This window comes from Acipenser ruthenus, chromosome 32 (genome assembly GCF_902713425.1).
Source record: "Acipenser ruthenus chromosome 32, fAciRut3.2 maternal haplotype, whole genome shotgun sequence".
NCBI lineage: Eukaryota > Metazoa > Chordata > Actinopteri > Acipenseriformes > Acipenseridae > Acipenser > Acipenser ruthenus.
In genome coordinates, this window is record NC_081220.1 from 6517971 (window position 1) to 6537723 (window position 19753).

A 19753-nucleotide genomic window follows, 5' to 3' on the forward strand; every position below is an offset into this window, starting at 1 on the left:
CCTGTTCAGCTTAAAGGTATCAATTATTACTTGCTGTACATTAAATTCTTCCAAACTAGTATTTGCAAACACATTACAAAATTAAATGGTGTGGAATAGAAACAAAGAAGGCTTTGACCTCGACGTGATTTGAACACGCAACCTTCTGATCTGGAGTCAGACGCGCTACCGTTGCGCCACGAATTCCTGCCGTAGTGCATGCTTGTTATGCAATGCTAGAGTGCACAGCAAGCATGCCAAAGGCATGCTAAGTCCGATGCTGATACTTGGAAAACACTCGGTATCACCAGGGTCATGGGAAACAGCCGACTCAATATTTGTTCGTTGTCAGCAGGGCTATGAAGTTGTCGGAAGTGTGTTTGATTCTCAGCTTAAAAGTAAAGAAAACATAAAACAAAGCGATTTGCTTTTATAATGTTTATTATTTGAAACGTGGGCATAAACACAGTTGTACTGGCTGGGAATCGTCTCGGGTCAATTACTTGGAAAGCAGCTATGCTGACCAATATATCACCAACGAGGGAAAGCTGGCAGTACTGAGTGACACAGATGACGGATTTTCTCAGCGCGTCTCCTCTGAATGCGCACTGGCACAAAGGGGCTTTGATCATCTAATGACGTGACAGAATGCAATAATGTATTGGGTTAATTTACCAACAAAAGAAACATAAATAAAAGTGTATGTATTTTTTGTGAATAAACTATCTTGCTTCTACGATGGGACCAGAGACCTTACATCCGCAATCTAATGATCGGCCAAACCCAGAACTACCTTGTCTTGACCAGGGAGTCATATTGTAAAAACAAACTGAAGTGGTTCCACTGGGGATCGAACCCAGGACCTTCTGCGTGTAAAGCAGACGTGATAACCACTACACTATGGAACCTTGTCAGAAAGTGAGCTTTGTGTTTGAAACGCATTGGCAATTATTAACATTACTATGAACAAGTAATATTCTAGAAAGGAAACCGAATCAGACACCATCATGCCGGGAGTAGGGAAGTTGTTTTACCCACATATTTGTTAAGACTATACTTTCAGGAATCATTTCTATAGTTTGTTTCTAGTGAAATGCGTTTCTAGTGTCTGGTCTCGCTAACCATAACGAGGAGTTACAGTGTTTTCTTTTGAGCGCGAAGCGGGACTTGAATGCTATTTCACTGTAGCTGTTCTTGATCATTGATGAACATTCCGCTCTCTTTTGGGATCGAGCCCCAAGTTGGACGTCCTTTTTAAATACAAAATGTAGATGTTTCTTCGAGGCAACAGAGCAATATCTGATTCTGTTCACACTGTATACAGTATTGCAACAAAATTACTTTTTGGTCGTTGTCATATAGCAATTGCTATTGTAAAATGCGTGCATCGTTTATAGTTATAACGATATTGAAATAAATAGTCTTACTTTTGTGGGTTGGCTTCAAACCGTTTCTGTTTTAACACTTGTCATTACATCATTCATGGAGCAACAGTTGGTATGTGCGTAATAAACCCGATCGGGCCTTGATATGACAACCCTAGGCTGTGCTGAAATAAATAATGCGGTTTTCTGCTGTAATGAACGCAGTTTGTCAGGATGGTCGAGTGGTCTAAGGCGCTAGACTTAAGGACTCTGTCTTTCCAAAGAATTCTGTGTTCTGGTCTCCAAGTGGAGGTGTCGGTTCAAATCCTCCTCTGACAGTTCAATTTTATTTATTCTTAAAAGGAAAAAATGTGTTCATTTTACTATAAAAGATTGTTTCAAGGAAATCAACAGCTGATACCAAACTCTTGTCAGAACGCAATACCATTTTAATTTCCATTTTAATTCAGACTAAAATAGCGTTCCTAACACAGATTGCATTTGGTTGTAAACAGACTACTCGTTGAAGTCAATGAAAAATATTTTGTCCAAACATGTATTTAACTTGTTTTAATATTAAAAATAATATATTAAATTGAATAACATCTCCGTCGGCCACTGGATCGAGGTCTCAGGCTGGGATGCGGACCTTTGAGAACAGTATAAACGATCTATTAGTGGAAGAAGCTTACATCAGAAATGCCCTCGTTTAACATGCTAGGATGATCGACATCGGCATTCTCCAATTGCTGTTTACATGTTATAACACGTTATGAGTACGAATACAAAGTTGGACACTTTCCTTGTAAGTGGGGGTAAGCACAATTTATTTTCAGATGTAATGTCTTTATTTAAGCTCAATCTAGTCCTGCGTAATGCAAATCACATTACTATATTTTTTATATTAGTCAAGGCCTATGTAAAGTGTTCTTAAATTGTTTTAACATTAGCATTGATCAATTTGATGATCCGCTTTCTTTTCTCCCAATACGGTATGCAAAGTATGCAACTTTTCTGCCCACTTTGATCATAGGCAGTTTTATCCCCCCGTTTCGGCTGAAAACCGCATCTGGGTGAAAACTTAAGTGTTTCGAAACGCATTTGTAAAGGCATCGGATTCTATTGTGTTGCCGAGCTGTTGATCGTTTCTCATAATACACAGGTTTACTGGGGTGACAAAAAACGCAAGTCTTGTCAAGCCGAAATAGCTCAGTTGGGAGGGCGTTAGACTGAAGATCTAAAGGTCCCTGGTTCGATCCCGGGTTTCGGCAAATAGCAAGACTATTTTTGTTTTGTATTATTTTGAACTGAAAAATAGAGCGGTTTTTTTTCTGTTTAATTGGAAGAAATAACAACGTATCAGAGTGCCATTTTCTAATGTGAATAAGAAATGCAAAAACATCGTCCCTGGGTGGGCTTGAACCACCAACCTTTCGGTTAACAGCCGAACGCGCTAACCAATTGCGCCACAGAGACCAATCGGCTCAACCGAACCTGAGACCACATCTAAGAAGAAAGCAACACGGCAGAAAAGTCTGTAATCACAATTAAATGTATGCAACCCAATGCAAGCAAACTTCAAGCCTTTTATATTTATTCCCATGTATGTAGTCTGCCATTTGCGAATTCAATAAATAAATAAATTAACTAAATAGCACATTTTTCGACGAGAGGTATGTTTTCAGTTTCTTCAAAAAGTAGTCTCAGCTCGTTGATTCAGTCGCTTTAAAATCCACCTTTGTTCCGATGCATCAGCGCTGTGTGCTGTGGCTTGAGCTTGTTTGACCAAGCAGAAAATGCAAAAATGCTAAAATCTGTTATTGCATCACATGACAGACTTAAGGTATACTTCAACGTCTTGGCTGTCTCAAGTTAGTTGGTATTGTTAAAGTAACACCTCGTTGTTGCCCAGTCATTGTATCATATTAATGAAGTAGAGCTTGCAACTTCTCAGCACCGAGCTGACAATGAGTGTTGTTTTCGGGCACCTGCTGGCTGCTAGTGATGACCACTCCAATCTTCAGTCAGGGGGTTGTTGAAGGAAGGGGACACATTTTGAGTGTGCATCTCATACTGGTTTAAATCAATAAGCAAATTTCAAATTGATCATTGATAATGTTGAAACTATTTAAGAACTCTTTCAATAGGACTTGACTAATATAAAAAATATAGTAATGTGATTTGCACTACGCAGGACTTGATTGTGCTTAAATAAAGACATTACATCTGAAAATAACTTGTGCTTACCCCCACTTACAAGGAAAGGGTCAAACTTTGTATTCGTTCACATAACGTGTTAGAAAATGTAAACAGCAGTTGGAGAATGCCGAAGTCGATCATCCTAGCATGTTTAACGAGAGCATTTCTCATGTAAGCTACTTCCAGATATAGATCGTTTATACTGTTCTCAATGGTCCGTATCCCAGCCTGAGACCACGATCCAGTGGCCGACGGAGATGTTTTTCAAAGTAATATGTTATTTGGAATATTAAAACAATCAAGTTAAATACATGTTTGGACACACAGTATTTTTCAGTGACTTCAACAAGTAGTCTGTTTACAACAGAAAATACAATCGTGTTAGGAACGCTATTTTAGTCCGATTTAAAAAAGAAATTAAAATGGTATTGAGTGCTGACAAGAGTTTGGTATCAGCTGTTGATTTCATTGAAACAATCTTTATAGTAAAATCAACAAATTTATTCCTCTGGTCGTGTATTGTCTCGCTGACTGCTATCCATCTGGAAGTCACCTAAAGGATAAGGCACTGGCCTCCTTAACCAGGGATTATGGTTTCGTCAGTTTTATTTAAAACAGTGTGTGTGTATTTGTTCTTGGTCTGTGATATATGTGGTCTGTGTTTATAGATCTTGGCACGTTGCACCAAGTAGTCGTGGCCAAGTGGTTAAGGTGATGGGCTTGAACTCTGTTGGCGTTGTGTCCCTTTTTATGTCTTCGTTGTTAATTTTTAAATGCCTGTTCATCTTAAAGGTATCAATTATTACTTGCTGTACATTAAATTCTTCCAAACTAGTATTTGCAAACACATCACAAAATTAAATGGTGTGGAATAGAAACAAAGGCTTTGACGTCGACGTGATTGGAACACGCAACCTTCTGATCTGGAGTCAGACGCGCTACCGTTGCGCCACGAATTCCTGCCGTAGTGTATGCTTGTTATGCAATGCTAGAGTGCACAGCAAGCATGCCAAACGCATGCTAATTCCGATGCTGATACTAGGAAAACACTCGGTATCACCAGGGTCAAGGGAAACAGCCGACTCAATATTTGTTCGTAGTCAGCAGGGCTATGAAGTTGTCAGAAGTGTGTTTGATTCTCAGCTTAAAAGTAAAGAAAACATAAAACAATGCAATTTGCTTTTATGATGTTTATTATTTGAAACGTGGGCATAAACACAGTTGTACTGGCTGGGAATCGTCTCGGGTCAATTACTTGGAAAGCAGCTATGCTGACCAATATATCACCAACGAGGGAAAGCTGGCAGTACTGAGTGACACAGATGACGGATTTTCTCAGCGCGTCTCCTCTGAATGCGCACTGGCACAAAGGGGCTTTGATCATCTAATGACATGAAATACATGAAAGTCACCGCAAGCCTGCACCTCACCACATCCTTCACACTGTTAAACTGCCTCATTATGACCAGGCCTCTAATTATGCATTTCCAATACTTTGAATGTGTTATTGTTCAGTTTAACATGAGAACAACTTGGTAGAACAATCATAATGTCCGCAGGACTTATTTTCCTCGGGTTTCCTTGGCTAATAACGCCAAGGTCGCGGGTTCGATCCCCGTACGGGCCACGGCTTTTCTTCTTTAAAGAAACCACATCATTTGTAATGGTGCCAAAATGAACATTCTTTAACAAAATGAACTGAAGCAATATGAAGTACAACCAGTAATATTTCAGACTTTTTTTTAATAAACTTTATATATAATGCTAGCGAAATGCGTTTTTAAAGTGTTTGGACTCGCTATCCACGAGGAAGAGTGAGAGTGTTCGTTTTTTAGCGTGAAGGAGACAGCGAGTGTTTGTTTTTTTTTTGGCCAACTGCTCCCTGTTATTGATGACCGCTCCAGTGTTCCTTAGGGGGCTGGAGGAAGCGGACACGTTCTGAGTGGGTATCTTACCAAAAGGTACGCAAGACGAACTACAGTTGCAAAGCACTGCTGCTTTTTCGATGATTGATTAAAACTATCAATCTGACTGAAAACACGGATCACATTAATTGTGATCGGTTTGATACCAATAGGCTTACATGACAGGTATTGTGTATAGGCAATGTCATATACATAGAAATGAACACGGACAGTGTTTTTTTAAGGGCTGACTCATTTTAATATTCGAGAGATCTAGGTGTACTAGACAAATATACTGGATTTTTTCCATGTCATAATTGTGCCGCCTGTGATAATGCGTTTGAAACTAGAGATAATGTGAGATAATGTCTGTTACTGGCGGATAGTTTACAAATGTACTCAATTATGTTACAACTTTTGTGTCTACGAAACATATCTGTAACATTTATGTAATGCCTGTGTGTTTTTTTTTTTCATGAAGTTAATTTGCTAACAGACTGTTCTGATTTGTTTCTAACCGTGAAGCGATCGCTCTGTTTGCCGTATATTTTCTGTCTGTAAGAGGAGTGTCCTTGTGATCCCATATAGAATGTAACGAAACAGGTCGCCCACCATAATATAAACAGATAAAGAATAAGTTCACACACACCCCAGGTGATTTACTGTAGCGTCAGACATTGGAGGTTCAGCAGTGTACTGCAGTGTTGTGCAAAGTCGTCAGTGTAAGTCAGGATGGCCGAGCGGTCTAAGGCGCTGCGTTCAGGTCGCAGTCTCTCTGGAGGCGTGGGTTCGAATCCCACTTCTGACAAATCTGTTTGTTTATTTATTTCTTAAAACGTCCACCGAATGCTTGGTAATTTGATTTGTTTTTCTTGTTAGTATTCAAATCACAAGGTCGTTAAATGAGAGAAAGTCACCGCAAACCTGCACCTCACCACATCCTTCACACTGTTAAACTGCCTCATTATGACGAGGCCTCTAATTATGCCTTTCCAATACTTTGAATGTGTTATTGTTCAGTTTAACATGAGATCATCTTGGTAGAACAATCATAATGTCCGCAGGACTTATTTTCCTCGGGTTCTAGTATCAAGTTTTGAGTGTGTGGCCGGTTAGCTCAGTTGGTTAGAGCGTGGTGCTAATAACGCCAAGGTCGCGGGTTCGATCCCCGTACGGGCCACGGCTTTTCTTCTTTAAAGAAACCACAGCATTTGTAATGGTGCCAAAATGAACATTCTTTAACAAAATGAACCGAAGCGATATGAAGTACAACCAGTAATATTTCAGACTTCCTGAGCTTTAAACATGTATTAACAATGAGCACATACAATCAATTAAAAACAAAGCTTACGTAGTCGGCAGGATTAGAACCTGCGCGGGGAAACCCCAATGGATTTCTAGTCCATCGCCTTAACCACTCGGCCACGACTACATGCTCGCACAATTATTTGTGAAATATCCAAAAGAAGTAAACGAAACCCGTAGTAATGCTGTAGATGGCAGTATAGGCTAACTAATGAACCGAAGTCAAATGTCTTTGTTGAAACTGTCAGATTTGTACAATGCAAGCACACGTGGGAAATGTAAATAAAATATAATTTTTGTTAACGTTCATAATAATGAATACATCTTTATTTCAAAATACGTAGCTATTTAACTGATCTTTTCAAGAAACACCCCCAAAAACAAAGTAGTTATTTAATTGAACTGAAAAATTGACTTGCTTCATGGTTGTTGCCAGAGCACTCGAGCACGTTCTGGCTAGCGTGAGCGGACTTAGCAGATAACAAGATCTACAAAGTATTTCATGCTAATAAAACATACCATAATTATGTTCGTTTTTATTATACACATGGCAACTTACAGAGACTAGGGTGTGTGAACTATGCATCAGCTGTAGAGTCACTTACATTTACATCTCACCCGAAAAACGGAGCACAAGGAGGTTAAGTGACTTGCTCAGGGTCACACAATGAGTCAGTGGCTGAGGTGGGATTTGTACCGGGGGACCTCCTGGTTAAAAGCCCTTTATCTTTAACCACTAAACGTTTGTTGAGACAGTTCAAGCCCTGTAGCAGTGTTTAACTATTTCCTGGATGTTTGCCTTTTGGTCTTACTCTGGAAAAAGTAATAATAATAATAAAAAGTAGGCAAAACCATTTTTTGAGAAACCACATTTGGGAGAAAAACTAACAGTTTGGAAACACATTTGCAAAGGCATTGGATTCTATTGTGGTGTTTCCGAACTGTTGAACGTTTCTCATTACATGCAGGTTTACTGGCTTGACAAAAAGGCGATTGGCGAAAAGAATGCGGCCTGGATAGCAAAATCGCGTCAAGCTGAAATAGCTCAGTTGGGAGAGCGTTAGACTGTAACGGTCCCTGCTTCGATCCCGGGTTTTTGCAAACAGCACGACTAGGGCTATTTTTTCTTAATTAATTTTTTGAATTAAAAAAACAGCACATTTTTTTCTTCAGTGTAATTGGAGGAAATAAAAACGTATTATAGTGCCATTTTCTAATGCGATAAAGAAATGCAAAAAGCATCATCTCTGCGTGGGCTTGAAACACCAAAATTTCGATTAACAGCCCAACGTGCTAACCGATTATGGTGTTTTATTACATAACACCTTGGGAGTCTCAACAGAACAGTGTGTATGCATAGAGCTAAAATGGAAACCAAATATATACGATTCAAATGGGAATCGTATTCAGATTTTAAGCACAAATTTGATAGACTTCACAGTGCAAAGGAGGAAGGCAGACAATGCAAATGAGGCAACTGGCTCCTACTTTTTAAATCATACGAGAAACTTGAACCCAATTTAGCTTTTAACCGCCTGCAGTTTGGAATGAGTTTGAAATGTTGTTGTAACACCTCACTGGGCAACAGCAATTGCATTATATGAAAGCTCCTGTCTATTTGTCAGCGGCACAGCTACCGGTGCCACTCAGAGTTGGAGGGAGACGGTCGGCCACTTGCCCATAAAACAATACTTTCCGGGATCATTTCTATAGTGATTTGCCAGCGAAATGCGTTTATAAAGTGTTTGGACTCGCTATCCACGAGGAAGAGTGAGAGTGTTCGTTTTTGAGCGTGAAGGAGACAGCGAGTGTTTTTTTTTTTTTTTTTGGCCAACTGCTCCCTGTTATTGATGACCGCTCCAGTGTTCCTTAGGGGGCTGGAGGAAGCAGACACGTTCTGAGTGGGTATCTTGCCTAAAGGTACGCAAGACGAACTACAGTTGCAAAGCACTGCTGCTTTTTCGATGATTGATTAAAACTATCAATCTGACTGAAAACACGGATCACATTAATTGTGATCGGTTTGATACCAATAGGCTTACATGACAGGTATTGTGTATAGACAATGTCATATACATAGAAATGAACACGGACAGTGTTTTTTTAAGGGCTGACTCATTTTAATGTTCGAGAGATCTCGGTGTACTGGACAAATATACTGGATTTTTTCCATGTCGTAATTGTGCCGCCTGTGATAATGCGTTTGAAACTAGAGATAATGTGAGATAATGTCTGTTACTGGCGGATAGTTTACAAATGTACTCAATTATGTTACAACTTTTGTGTCTACGAAACATATCTGTAACATTTATGTAATGCCTGTGTGTTTTTTTCATGAAGTTAATTTGCTAACAGACTGTTCTGATTTGTTTCTAACCGTGAAGCGATCGCTCTGTTTGCCGTAAATTTTCTGTCTGTAAGAGGAGTGTCCTTGTGATCCCATATAGAATGCGACGAAACAGGTCGCCCTCCTTAATATAAACAGATAAAGAATAAGTTCACACACACCCCAGGTGATTTACTGTAGCGTCAGACATGGGAGGTTCAGCAGTGTACTGCAGTGTTGTGCAAAGTCGTCAGTGTAAGTCAGGATGGCCGAGCGGTCTAAGGCGCTGCGTTCAGGTCGCAGTCTCTCTGGAGGCGTGGGTTCGAATCCCACTTCTGACAAATCTGTTTGTTTATTTATTTCTTAAAACGTCCACCGAATGCTTGGTAATTTGATTTGTTTTTCTTGTTAGTATTCAAATCACAAGGTCGTTAAATGAGAGAAAGTCACCGCAAGCCTGCACCTCACCACATCCTTCACACTGTTAAACTGCCTCATTATGACGAGGCCTCTAATTATGCCTTTCCAATACTTTGAATGTGTTATTGTTCAGTTTAACATGAGAACATCTTGGTAGAACAATCATAATGTCCGCAGGACTTATTTTCCTCGGGTTCTAGTATCAAGTTTTGAGTGTGTGGCCGGTTAGCTCAGTTGGTTAGAGCGTGGTGCTAATAACGCCAAGGTCGCGGGTTCGATCCCCGTACGGGCCACGGCTTTTCTTCTTTAAAGAAACCACAGCATTTCTAATGGTGCCAAAATGAACATTCTTTAACAAAATGAACCGAAGCGATATGAAGTACAACCAGTAATATTTCAGACTTCCTGAGCTTTAAACATGTATTAACAATGAGCACATACAATCAATTAAAAACAAAGCTTACGTAGTCGGCAGGATTCGAACCTGCGCGGGGAAACCCCAATGGATTTCTAGTCCATCGCCTTAACCACTCGGCCACGACTACATGCTCGCACAATTATTTGTGAAATATCCAAAAGAAGTAAACGAAACCCGTAGTAATGCTGTAGATGGCAGTATAGGCTAACTAATGAACCGAAGTCAAATGTCTTTGTTGAAACTGTCAGATTTGTACAATGCAAGCACACGTGGGAAATGTAAATAAAATATAATTTTTGTTAACGTTCATAATAATGAATACATCTTTATTTCAAAATACGTAGCTATTTAACTGATCTTTTCAAGAAACACCCCCATCCACAAAAACAAAGTAGTTATTTAATTGAACTGAAAAATCGACTTGCTTCATGGCTGTTGCCAGAGCACTCGAGCACGTTCTGGCTAGCGTGAGCGGACTTAGCAGATAACAAGATCTACAAAGTATTTCATGCTAATAAAACATACCATAATTATGTTCGTTTTTATTATACATGGCAACTTACAGAGACTAGGGTGTGTGAACTATGCATCAGCTGTAGAGTCACTTACATTTACATCTCACCCGAAAAACGGAGCACAAGGAGGTTAAGTGACTTGCTCAGGGTCACACAATGAGTCAGTGGCTGAGGTGGGATTTGTACCGGGGGACCTCCTGGTTAAAAGCCCTTTATCTTTAACCACTGGACCACACAGCCTCCTATAACAAAATCACACCCCAGATGGGACTCGAAACCACAATCCATGGCTTAGAAAGCCAGTGCCTTATCCATTAGGCCACAAGGGCTGACGCGAAAAGCACATTTGGTAGTAATAAAGAAAGTGGGAACAATAGTATCGTGGTTTAATACATCATATCCAAGCCATCGTTGCTGTTCAAACACAGCAGAGTGTTACACTGGGAAAGGGCCGTACTTGTCAGTACGTATTTGACATTCATGTGGGAAGATTTAAGATTGTGAAGAAGTTTAAGTATGCTGCGTATTTGCGCATTGGGAACCTTACATAATTAGGTTTTTGATTAATGCCACTTTCTTACGGACAGTAATCAAGGTGACGATACAAGACCAGAGCCAATAAAGCAGTTATTTTCCTTTCCTTTCATTACCATATTCTAGTGTGCTTGTTCAGAATATGCGTGAATCGTGAAAACGTCTTGCGAATATGTGAACAAAGCCAGCATTCACTTTATTGATCACCATGTGGATTAACCGCTATTGGAACACAGATGATTGTGTTAAAGATGTTAATAGACTTTTAATGTACACGTTTTAGAGCTAAACGTTTGCTGAGACAGTTCAAGCGCTGTAGCAGTGTTTAACTATTTCCTGGATGTTTGCCTTTTGGTCTTACTCTGGAAAAAGTAATAATAATAATAAAAAGTAGGCAAAACCATTTTTTGAGAAACCGCATTTGGGAGAAAAACTAACAGTTTGGAAACACATTTGCAAAGGCATTGGATTCTATTGTGGTGTTTCCGAACTGTTGAACGTTTCTCATTACATGCAGGTTTACTGGCTTGACAAAAAGGCGAGTGACGAAAAGAATGCTGTCTCGATAGCAACATCGCGTCAAGCTGAAATAGCTCAGTTGGGAGAGCGTTAGACTGTAACGGTCCCTGCTTCGATACCGGGTTTTTGTATACAGCACGACTAGGGTTATTTGTTCTTAATTAATTTTTTGAATTAAAAAAACAGCACATTTTTTCTTTAGTGTAATTGGAGGAAATAAAAACGTATTATAGTGCCATTTTCTAATGCGATAAAGAAATGCAAAAAGCATCATCTCTGCGTGGGCTTGAAACACCAAAATTTCGATTAACAGCCGATCGTGCTAACCGATTATGGTGTTTTATTAGATAACACCCTGGGAGCTCAACAGAACAGTGTGTATGCATATTGCTAAAATGGAAACCAAATATACACGATTCAAATGGGAATCGTATTCAGATTTTAAGCACAAATTTGATAGACTTCACAGTGCAAAGGAGGAAGGCAGACAATTGAAATGAGGCAACTGGCTCCTACTTTTTAAATCATACGAGAAACTTGAACCCAATTTAGCTTTTAACCGCCTGCAGTTTGGAATGAGTTTGAAATGTTGTTGTAACACCTCACTGGGCAACAGCAATTGCATTATATGAAAGCTCCTGTCTATTTGTCAGCGGCACAGCTACCGGTGCCACTCAGAGTTGGAGGGAGACGGTCGGCCACTTGCCCATAAAACAATACTTTCCGGGATCATTTCTATAGTGATTTGCCAGCGAAATGCGTTTATAAAGTGTTTGGACTCGCTATCCACGAGGAAGAGTGAGAGTGTTCGTTTTTGAGCGTGAAGGAGACAGCGAGTGTTTGTTTTTTTTTTTTTGGCCAACTGCTCCCTGTTATTGATGACCCCTCCAGTGTTCCTTAGGGGGCTGGAGGAAGCGGACACGTTCTGAGTGGGTATCTTTCCTAAAGGTACGCAAGACGAACTACAGTTGCAAAGCACTGCTGCTTTTTCGACGATTGATTAAAACTATCATTCTGACTGAAAACACGGATCACATTAATTGTGATCGGTTTGATACCAATAGGTTTACATGGCAGGTATTGTGTATAGACAATGTCATATACACAGAAATGAACACGGAGTGTGTTTATTAAGGGCTGACTCATTGAAACGTTCGAGAGATCTCGGTGTACTGGACAAATATACTGGATTTTTTCCATGTCGTATTTGTGCCGCCTGTGATAATGCGTTTGAAACTAGAGATAATGTGAGATAATGTCTGTTACTGGCGGATAGTTTACAAATGTACTCAATTATGTTACAACTTTTGTGTCTACGAAACATATCTGTAACATTTATGTAATGCCTGTGTGTTTTTTTCATGAAGTTAATTTGCTAACAGACTGTTCTGATTTGTTTCTAACCGTGAAGCGATCGCTCTGTTTGCCGTAAATTTTCTGTCTGTAAGAGGAGTGTCCTTGTGATCCCATATAGAATGCGACGAAACAGGTCGCCCTCCTTAATATAAACAGAAAAAGAATAAGTTCACGCACACACCAGGTGATTTACTGTAGCGTCAGACATTGGAGGTTCAGCAGTGTACTGCAGTGTTGTGCAAAGTCGTCGGTGTAAGTCAGGATGGCCGAGCGGTCTAAGGCGCTGCGTTCAGGTCGCAGTCTCTCTGGAGGCGTGGGTTCGAATCCCACTTCTGACAAACCTTTTTGTTCATTTATTTCTTAAAACGTCCACCGAATGCTTGGTAATTTGATTTGTTTTTCTTGTTAGTATTCAAATCACAAGGTCGTTAAATGAGAGAAAGTCACCGCAAGCCTGCACCTCACCACATCCTTCACACTGTTAAACTGCCTCATTATGACGAGGCCTCTAATTATGCCTTTCCAATACTTTGAATGTGTTATTGTTCAGTTTAACATGAGAACATCTTGGTAGAACAATCATAATGTCCGCAGGACTTATTTTCCTCGGGTTCTAGTATCAAGTTTTGAGTGTGTGGCCGGTTAGCTCAGTTGGTTAGAGCATGGTGCTAATAACGCCAAGGTTGCGGGTTTGATCCCCGTACGGGCCATGGCTTTTCTTCTTTAAAGAAACCACAGCATTTGTAATGGTGCCAAAATGAACATTCTTTAACAAAATGAACCGAAGCGATATGAAGTACAACCAGTAATATTTCAGACTTCCTGTGCTTTAAACATGTATTAACAATGAACACATACAATCAATTAAAAACAAAGCTTACGTAGTCGGCAGGATTCGAACCTGCGCGGGGAAACCCCAATGGATTTCAAGTCCATCGCCTTAACCACTCGGCCACGACTACATGCTCGCACGGTTAATTGTGAAAATATCCAAAAGAAGTAAACGGCTTTCGCAGTAATGCTGTAGATGGCAGTATAGGCTAACTAATGAACCCAAGTCAAATGCCTTTGTTGAAACTGTCAGATTTGTACAAGGCAAGCACACATGGGAAAAGTAAATACAATATACTTTCTGTTAACGTTCATAATAATGAATACATCTTTATTTCAAAATACGTAGCTATTTAATCCTAACAGAAACAATAGGCTTCCCAGCCATCAGCTTGGAAGCAGAATGGAGATCAAATCGGACGAATAACGAGTGCAAAATGGAATGTGGAAATCAATGTAAAGGCAGTTTAAATAAGAGCAGCGGCAATACATTAAATAGAGTTATATTTAAGAGCAAGCAGTAACTGCAGTAGAGTATTTAATTATGGATGGACCAAACTTGCAGGTCGCCACTGTCACATTTTCCAGGAAATCACGGCTAATACTGAGAAAGAAAACAGATGATAACCTAACAGAAAACTAGTGAAAAACACTGCACTGATTAACTGAACGGGTCAAACGTAGCCTACTGAATTGCTGAATTGTTGGGGGGAGCGTGGCGCATCCAGCTGAGGCGCTTCATCTGAATTGCAAGGTGTGCCTTATAGCCTGGAGATCGCTGGTTCCAATCCAGACTATGCCATCGCCGACAGGAACGCCGAGGGGGCGGCGCACAGTTGGCAGAGTGCCACCCGGGTGGGAGGGTTTAGGTCAGCTTGGTAATCATTGTCTCAACAAGCTCCAGCAACTCCTGTGGCGACCGGTCTCCTGCGAGTTGTGGGCAGAACTGCGTTTCCTCAAACACCGCTACAGCCAGGTGCGGCTGGCTTTGCTGTTGCAGTGTGACAAGAGGAGGGTGGCTGACGGCGTTTGTTTCAGAGGATGCGCATGATGAGTCTTCGTTCTCCCGAGTCGATACGGGAAGCTGCAGCAGCGCCATAAAAAAACAATTGGATATTCCAAATTGGGAGAATTTTTTAAAATATTACAAAAAAATAAATTAAATAGTTAAGCTTCAAAAAATCTATTTTTGACTGAGCGAGTTAAGTGTGTACGGTATCCTGACAACACAACACGTTGAAAACACAGAAAAGACGCTGAGAAAAAAAAAAAGTTTTCTATTTCCTGTTTAATTAAGAAAATACAATAAAAAAAGATTATTCTCTTACTTGTCAACCTGCCATATCCCCTCTTTTTTGGTCAAATATTGAATATATTCGTATTCAAATTCAAACGACTGTTCTTTGTTCCCATGATGCATCAGTGATGGGCTGGGTTTTAGCGATCGCGATAATTTCTGATATTTTACAGTGGCTGGACTTTATAATAATAAAAAAATGAAAAAGGGTAACGAGCGACAAATGCATTAATTTCTGTCGATTTGTTCTATTTTAATGGGTTATAATTTTACAAATTTAAAAGACATTCATTAAGAAAAGATAAAACTAATTTAATAACCTTTAAGAATTATGTTTTTATTGACAGAAATATATTTGATGTATGTGTGTTTCGCATGAAATCAAATAAAGTCCCATTGGATTTTGCTTGAAAAGAGGAAACACAAAAGGTGTTTTTTTAGGTTTTTTTTTTTTTAAAATAAAGCATTTATTCAACATGTTTTTTTTTTACAAAAATACATAAAAATACAACACAATACAACACGGAATGTTTTTTTTTTGTTAAAAGAATGACAATAGTTAAAATATTTTTTCGGTTTTTTTTCTGTTTGTTGTTGGGCTGCCATCTTGGTAAGAGCTTGTCAATTGTCGCATGTGAACACATTCCCTACCAAAATGTCCAGTACAGTACAGTACAGTGCTGTTAGATTAGACTGGACTGTATTGAATTAGCTGGCTCTCATATCTCCAGTACAGTACAGTGCTGTTAGATTAGACTGGACTGTATTGAATTAGCTGGCTCTCAGATCCCCAGTACAGTACAGTGCTGTTAGACTAGACTGGACTGTATTGAATTAGCTGGCTCTCAGATCCCCAGTACAGTACAGTGCTGTTAGACTAGACTGGACTGTATTGAATTAGCTGGCTCTCAGATCCCCAGTACAGTACCGTGCTGTTAGATTAGACTGGACTGTATTGAATTAGCTGGCTCTCATATCTCCAGTACAGTACAGTGCTGTTAGATTAGACTGGACTGTATTGAATTAGCTGGCTCTCAGATCCCCAGTACAGTGCCGTGCTGTTAGATTAGACTGGACTGTATTGAATTAGCTGGCTCTCAGATCTCCAGTACAGTACAGTGCTGTTTTTAAAATCCATAAAATGTTGTAAATCTTAAATTCCTGAGAAATAACACTTATGAAAATGAATGAACGAAATAAACAAATAAATACATAAATGAAAAAATCAATACACAACTTTATAAACAAATTCCTAAAATTACACAAATTCAGTCAATTCAACACCTTTTAAAAAAAAAAGTACAAAGTAACACGGAACAGTCCATTATAGTTAGTATAGGGGGTGATTGGTCTAAGGCTATTGTGCATATTATTATTATTATTATTATTATTATTATTATTATTATTATTATTATTATTATTACAATATTATTACTAGTCCAAACTCCCTCACCCCTCTCTTTGACTGCATCTAAATGGACCAGTCCCTTCAAAAAAAAAAAAGTCATTTTGCACTTAAATTAAATAAAATACACGCAATTCCAAACTAAAAAGAAAACAGTTTCAAATTGTAACATCTGAAACACATTTTGTATATATATATATATATATATATATATATATATATATATATATATATATATATATATATATATCATCTTTAAACATCTTAAAACAGTTGCAGAATATTTTGTAGGGATTTTCGTAGCAATTAAGAAAGTCAAAGAGAGAGAGAGACATAAAACTGGGAAAGAAATGGCAAAAGACTTTAAAAGAAGTGTAATTTGTAATTCATTATGAACAGAGCTGCACAGAGCAGGTCTATAGGAAACTCATCACTGCAGAGCTGCACAGAGCAGGTCTATAGGAAACTCAACACTGCAGAGCTGCACAGAGCAGGTCTATAGAAAATAACACTGCAGAGCTGCACAGAGCAGGTCTATAGGAAACTCAACACTGCAGAGCTGCACACAGCTGGTCTATAGGAACCAACACTGCAGAGCTGCACAGAGCAGGTCTATAGGAAACTCAACACTGCAGAGCTGCACAGAGCAGGTCTATAGGAAACTCAACACTGCAGAGCTGCACAGAGCAGGTCTATATTAAACTCAACACTGCAGAGCTGCACAGAGCAGGTCTATAGAAAATAACACTGCAGAGCTGCACAGAGCAGGTCTATAGGAAACTCAACACTGCAGAGCTGCACAGAGCAGTTCTATTGGAAACTCAACACTGCAGAGCTGCACAGAGTAGGTCTATAGGAAACTCAAGATGGCAGAGCTGCACAGAGCAGGTCTATAGGAAACTCAACACTGCAGAGCTGCACACAGCTGTTCTATAGGAACCAACACTGCAGAGCTGCACAGAGCAGGTCTATAGGAAACTCAGCACTGCAGAGCTGCACAGAGCAGGTCTATAGAAAACAACACTGCAGAGCTGCACAGAGCAGGTCTGTAGGAAACTCAACACTGCAGAGCTGTACAGAACAGGTTAAAAGGAAAGAGAGATCAACACTGCAGAGCTGTACAGAGCAAGTCTATAGGAAAGACACAATTTCATTTTTTATATAACTTTTTAGATTAGTTCCTTTTAAAACAGTGCTTTCCCTGGGTCTCTCTCAAACACTTTCAATGAGACTCCCTATCGCACAGCAGTTTCAATGAGACTCCCTATCACACAGCAGTTTCAATAAGACTCCCTATCACACAGCAGTTTCAATAAGACTCCCTATTGCACAGCAGTTTCAATGAGACTCCCTATCGCACAGCAGTTTCAATAAGACTCCCTATTGCACAGCAGTTTCAATAAGACTCCCTATTGCACAGCAGTTTCAATGAGACTCCCTATCGCACAGCAGTTTCAATAAGACTGCCTATCGCACAGCAGTTTCAGTAAGACTCCCTATCACACAACAGTTTCAATGAGACTCCCTATTGCACAGCAGTTTCAATGAGACTCCCTATTGCACAGCAGTTTAAATAAGACTCCCTATTGCACAGCAGTTTCAATGAGACTCATCCTATTTCACAGCAGTTTCAATGAGACTCAATATTGCACAGCAGTTTCAATGAGACTCCCTATTGCACAGCAGTTTCAATAAGACTCCCTATTGCACAGCAGTTTCAATAAGACTCCCTATTGCACAGTAGTTTCAATGAGACTCATCCTATTTCACAGAAGTTTCAATCAGACTCCCTATTGCACAGCAGTTTCAATGAGACTCCCTATCGCACAGCAGTTTCAGTAAGACTCCCTATCACACAGCAGTTTCAATAAGACTCCCTATTGCACAGCAGTTTCAATAAGACTCCCTACCACACAGCAGTTTCAATGAGACTCCCTATCACACAGCAGTTTTAATAAGTCTCATTATCGCACAGCAGTTTAAATAAGACTCCCTATTGCACAGCAGTTTCAATGAGACTTATCCTATTTCACAGCAGTTTCAATGACTCCCTATCACACAGCAGTTTCAATGAGACTCCCTATTGCACAGCAGTTTCAATGAGACTCCCTATTGCACAGCAGTTTCAATGAGACTCCCTATCGCACAACAGTTTCAGTAAGACTCCCTATTGCACAGCAGTTTCAGTAAGACTCCCTATCGCACAGCAGTTTTAATAAGTCTCATTATCGCACAGCAGTTTCAATGAGACTCCCTATCACACAGTAGTTTCAATGAGACTCCCTATTGCACAGCAGTTTCAATGAGACTCCCTATCACACAGCAGTTTCAATGAGACTCCCTATTGCACAGCAGTTTCAATAAGACTCCCTATTGCACAGCAGTTTCAATAAGACTCCCTATCACACAACAGTTTCAATGAGACTCCCTATTGCACAGCAGTTTCAATGAGACTCCCAATCGCACAGCAGTTTCAATAAGACTCCCTATCGCACAGCAGTTTCAATAAGACTCCCTATTGCACAGCAGTTTCAGTAAGACTCCCTATCACACAGCAGTTTCAATGAGACTCCCTATCACACAGCAGTTTCAATAAGACTCCCTATCACACAGAATTTTCAATGAGACTCCCTATTGCACAGCAGTTTCAATAGGACTCATTATCGCACAGCAGTTTTAATAAGACTCATTACACTATGTAACACAATTTTTGTTCCTGGGTAGTAAGTGTTATTTCCTAATTGCTTATGCCTCAGAAGTATAGAAAATGGCTATTATTCCCCACAAACTTTGCTTTTGTGACCAGGACAGTGATATTTTGAAATTTACCTATTTCCAATGAGAACGGGCGAATTTGTGTCTTTTCGTTCACATAAAGTCAGAAAAAAACAACATATGAATCCAAATTAACATGTATTAATACTAAAGTAATACAAAAATGACTACAAAAGATTTAGAAATGAGTAGTTTTTCGAGATTTACGATTATACTGTAAATCACTTTCACGAATCAGCCCCCAAATGTAGTCTCCCATCATGTTCTCGTTATACTGTCCTTGGTAGCGGCGTTCAAAGTCCAGTATATCCTGGTGGAAGCGCTCGCCTTGCTCCTCCGAGTACACTCCCATGTTCTCCTTGAATTTATCAAGATGAGCCTCAAGGATATGGACTTTGAGGGACATCCTACAGCCCATTGTGCCGTAGTTCTTCACCAGAGTCTCAACCAGCTCCACATAGTTTTCGGCCTTGTGATTGCCCAGGAAGCCCCGAACCACTGCGACAAAGCTGTTCCAAGCCGCTTTCTCCTTACTAGTGAGCTTCTTGGGGAATTCATTGCACTCCAGGATCTTCTTTATCTGTGGTCCGACGAAGACACCGGCTT

General features: G+C 39.8%; 15 non-coding genes and 2 pseudogenes across 15 annotated transcripts; 11 read left to right on the forward strand and 6 right to left on the reverse strand.

Moving 5' to 3' along the window:
• Window positions 1-114: 114 nt before the first annotated feature.
• Window positions 115-186, reverse strand: trnaw-cca (transfer RNA tryptophan (anticodon CCA)). Its single transcript has one exon. It is a non-coding gene; the product is annotated as a tRNA-Trp (tRNA).
• Window positions 187-814: 628 nt separating this feature from the next.
• Window positions 815-887, reverse strand: trnav-uac (transfer RNA valine (anticodon UAC)). The gene has a single exon. It is a non-coding gene; the product is annotated as a tRNA-Val (tRNA).
• A 139-nt stretch (window positions 888-1026) lies between these two features.
• LOC131703435 (small nucleolar RNA U3) lies at window positions 1027-1239 on the forward strand. Its single transcript, XR_009309891.1, has one exon. It is a non-coding gene; the product is annotated as a small nucleolar RNA U3 (small nucleolar RNA).
• A 1302-nt stretch (window positions 1240-2541) lies between these two features.
• On the forward strand, window positions 2542-2614 carry trnaf-gaa (transfer RNA phenylalanine (anticodon GAA)). The gene has a single exon. It is a non-coding gene; the product is annotated as a tRNA-Phe (tRNA).
• A 131-nt stretch (window positions 2615-2745) lies between these two features.
• Window positions 2746-2819, reverse strand: trnan-guu (transfer RNA asparagine (anticodon GUU)). The gene has a single exon. It is a non-coding gene; the product is annotated as a tRNA-Asn (tRNA).
• A 2454-nt stretch (window positions 2820-5273) lies between these two features.
• On the forward strand, window positions 5274-5489 carry LOC131703462 (small nucleolar RNA U3). The gene has a single exon (XR_009309918.1). It is a non-coding gene; the product is annotated as a small nucleolar RNA U3 (small nucleolar RNA).
• Window positions 5490-6172: 683 nt separating this feature from the next.
• Window positions 6173-6254, forward strand: trnal-cag (transfer RNA leucine (anticodon CAG)). Its single transcript has one exon. It is a non-coding gene; the product is annotated as a tRNA-Leu (tRNA).
• Window positions 6255-6552: 298 nt separating this feature from the next.
• On the forward strand, window positions 6553-6626 carry trnai-aau (transfer RNA isoleucine (anticodon AAU)). Its single transcript has one exon. It is a non-coding gene; the product is annotated as a tRNA-Ile (tRNA).
• Window positions 6627-6796: 170 nt separating this feature from the next.
• trnas-aga (transfer RNA serine (anticodon AGA)) lies at window positions 6797-6878 on the reverse strand. The gene has a single exon. It is a non-coding gene; the product is annotated as a tRNA-Ser (tRNA).
• Window positions 6879-8433: 1555 nt separating this feature from the next.
• Window positions 8434-8657, forward strand: LOC131703368 (small nucleolar RNA U3; annotated as a pseudogene).
• Window positions 8658-9336: 679 nt separating this feature from the next.
• trnal-cag (transfer RNA leucine (anticodon CAG)) lies at window positions 9337-9418 on the forward strand. Its single transcript has one exon. It is a non-coding gene; the product is annotated as a tRNA-Leu (tRNA).
• Window positions 9419-9716: 298 nt separating this feature from the next.
• On the forward strand, window positions 9717-9790 carry trnai-aau (transfer RNA isoleucine (anticodon AAU)). The gene has a single exon. It is a non-coding gene; the product is annotated as a tRNA-Ile (tRNA).
• A 170-nt stretch (window positions 9791-9960) lies between these two features.
• trnas-aga (transfer RNA serine (anticodon AGA)) lies at window positions 9961-10042 on the reverse strand. The gene has a single exon. It is a non-coding gene; the product is annotated as a tRNA-Ser (tRNA).
• A 2151-nt stretch (window positions 10043-12193) lies between these two features.
• LOC131703403 (small nucleolar RNA U3) lies at window positions 12194-12417 on the forward strand (annotated as a pseudogene).
• Window positions 12418-13095: 678 nt separating this feature from the next.
• On the forward strand, window positions 13096-13177 carry trnal-cag (transfer RNA leucine (anticodon CAG)). Its single transcript has one exon. It is a non-coding gene; the product is annotated as a tRNA-Leu (tRNA).
• A 298-nt stretch (window positions 13178-13475) lies between these two features.
• Window positions 13476-13549, forward strand: trnai-aau (transfer RNA isoleucine (anticodon AAU)). The gene has a single exon. It is a non-coding gene; the product is annotated as a tRNA-Ile (tRNA).
• A 170-nt stretch (window positions 13550-13719) lies between these two features.
• On the reverse strand, window positions 13720-13801 carry trnas-uga (transfer RNA serine (anticodon UGA)). Its single transcript has one exon. It is a non-coding gene; the product is annotated as a tRNA-Ser (tRNA).
• Window positions 13802-19753: the final 5952 nt, after the last annotated feature.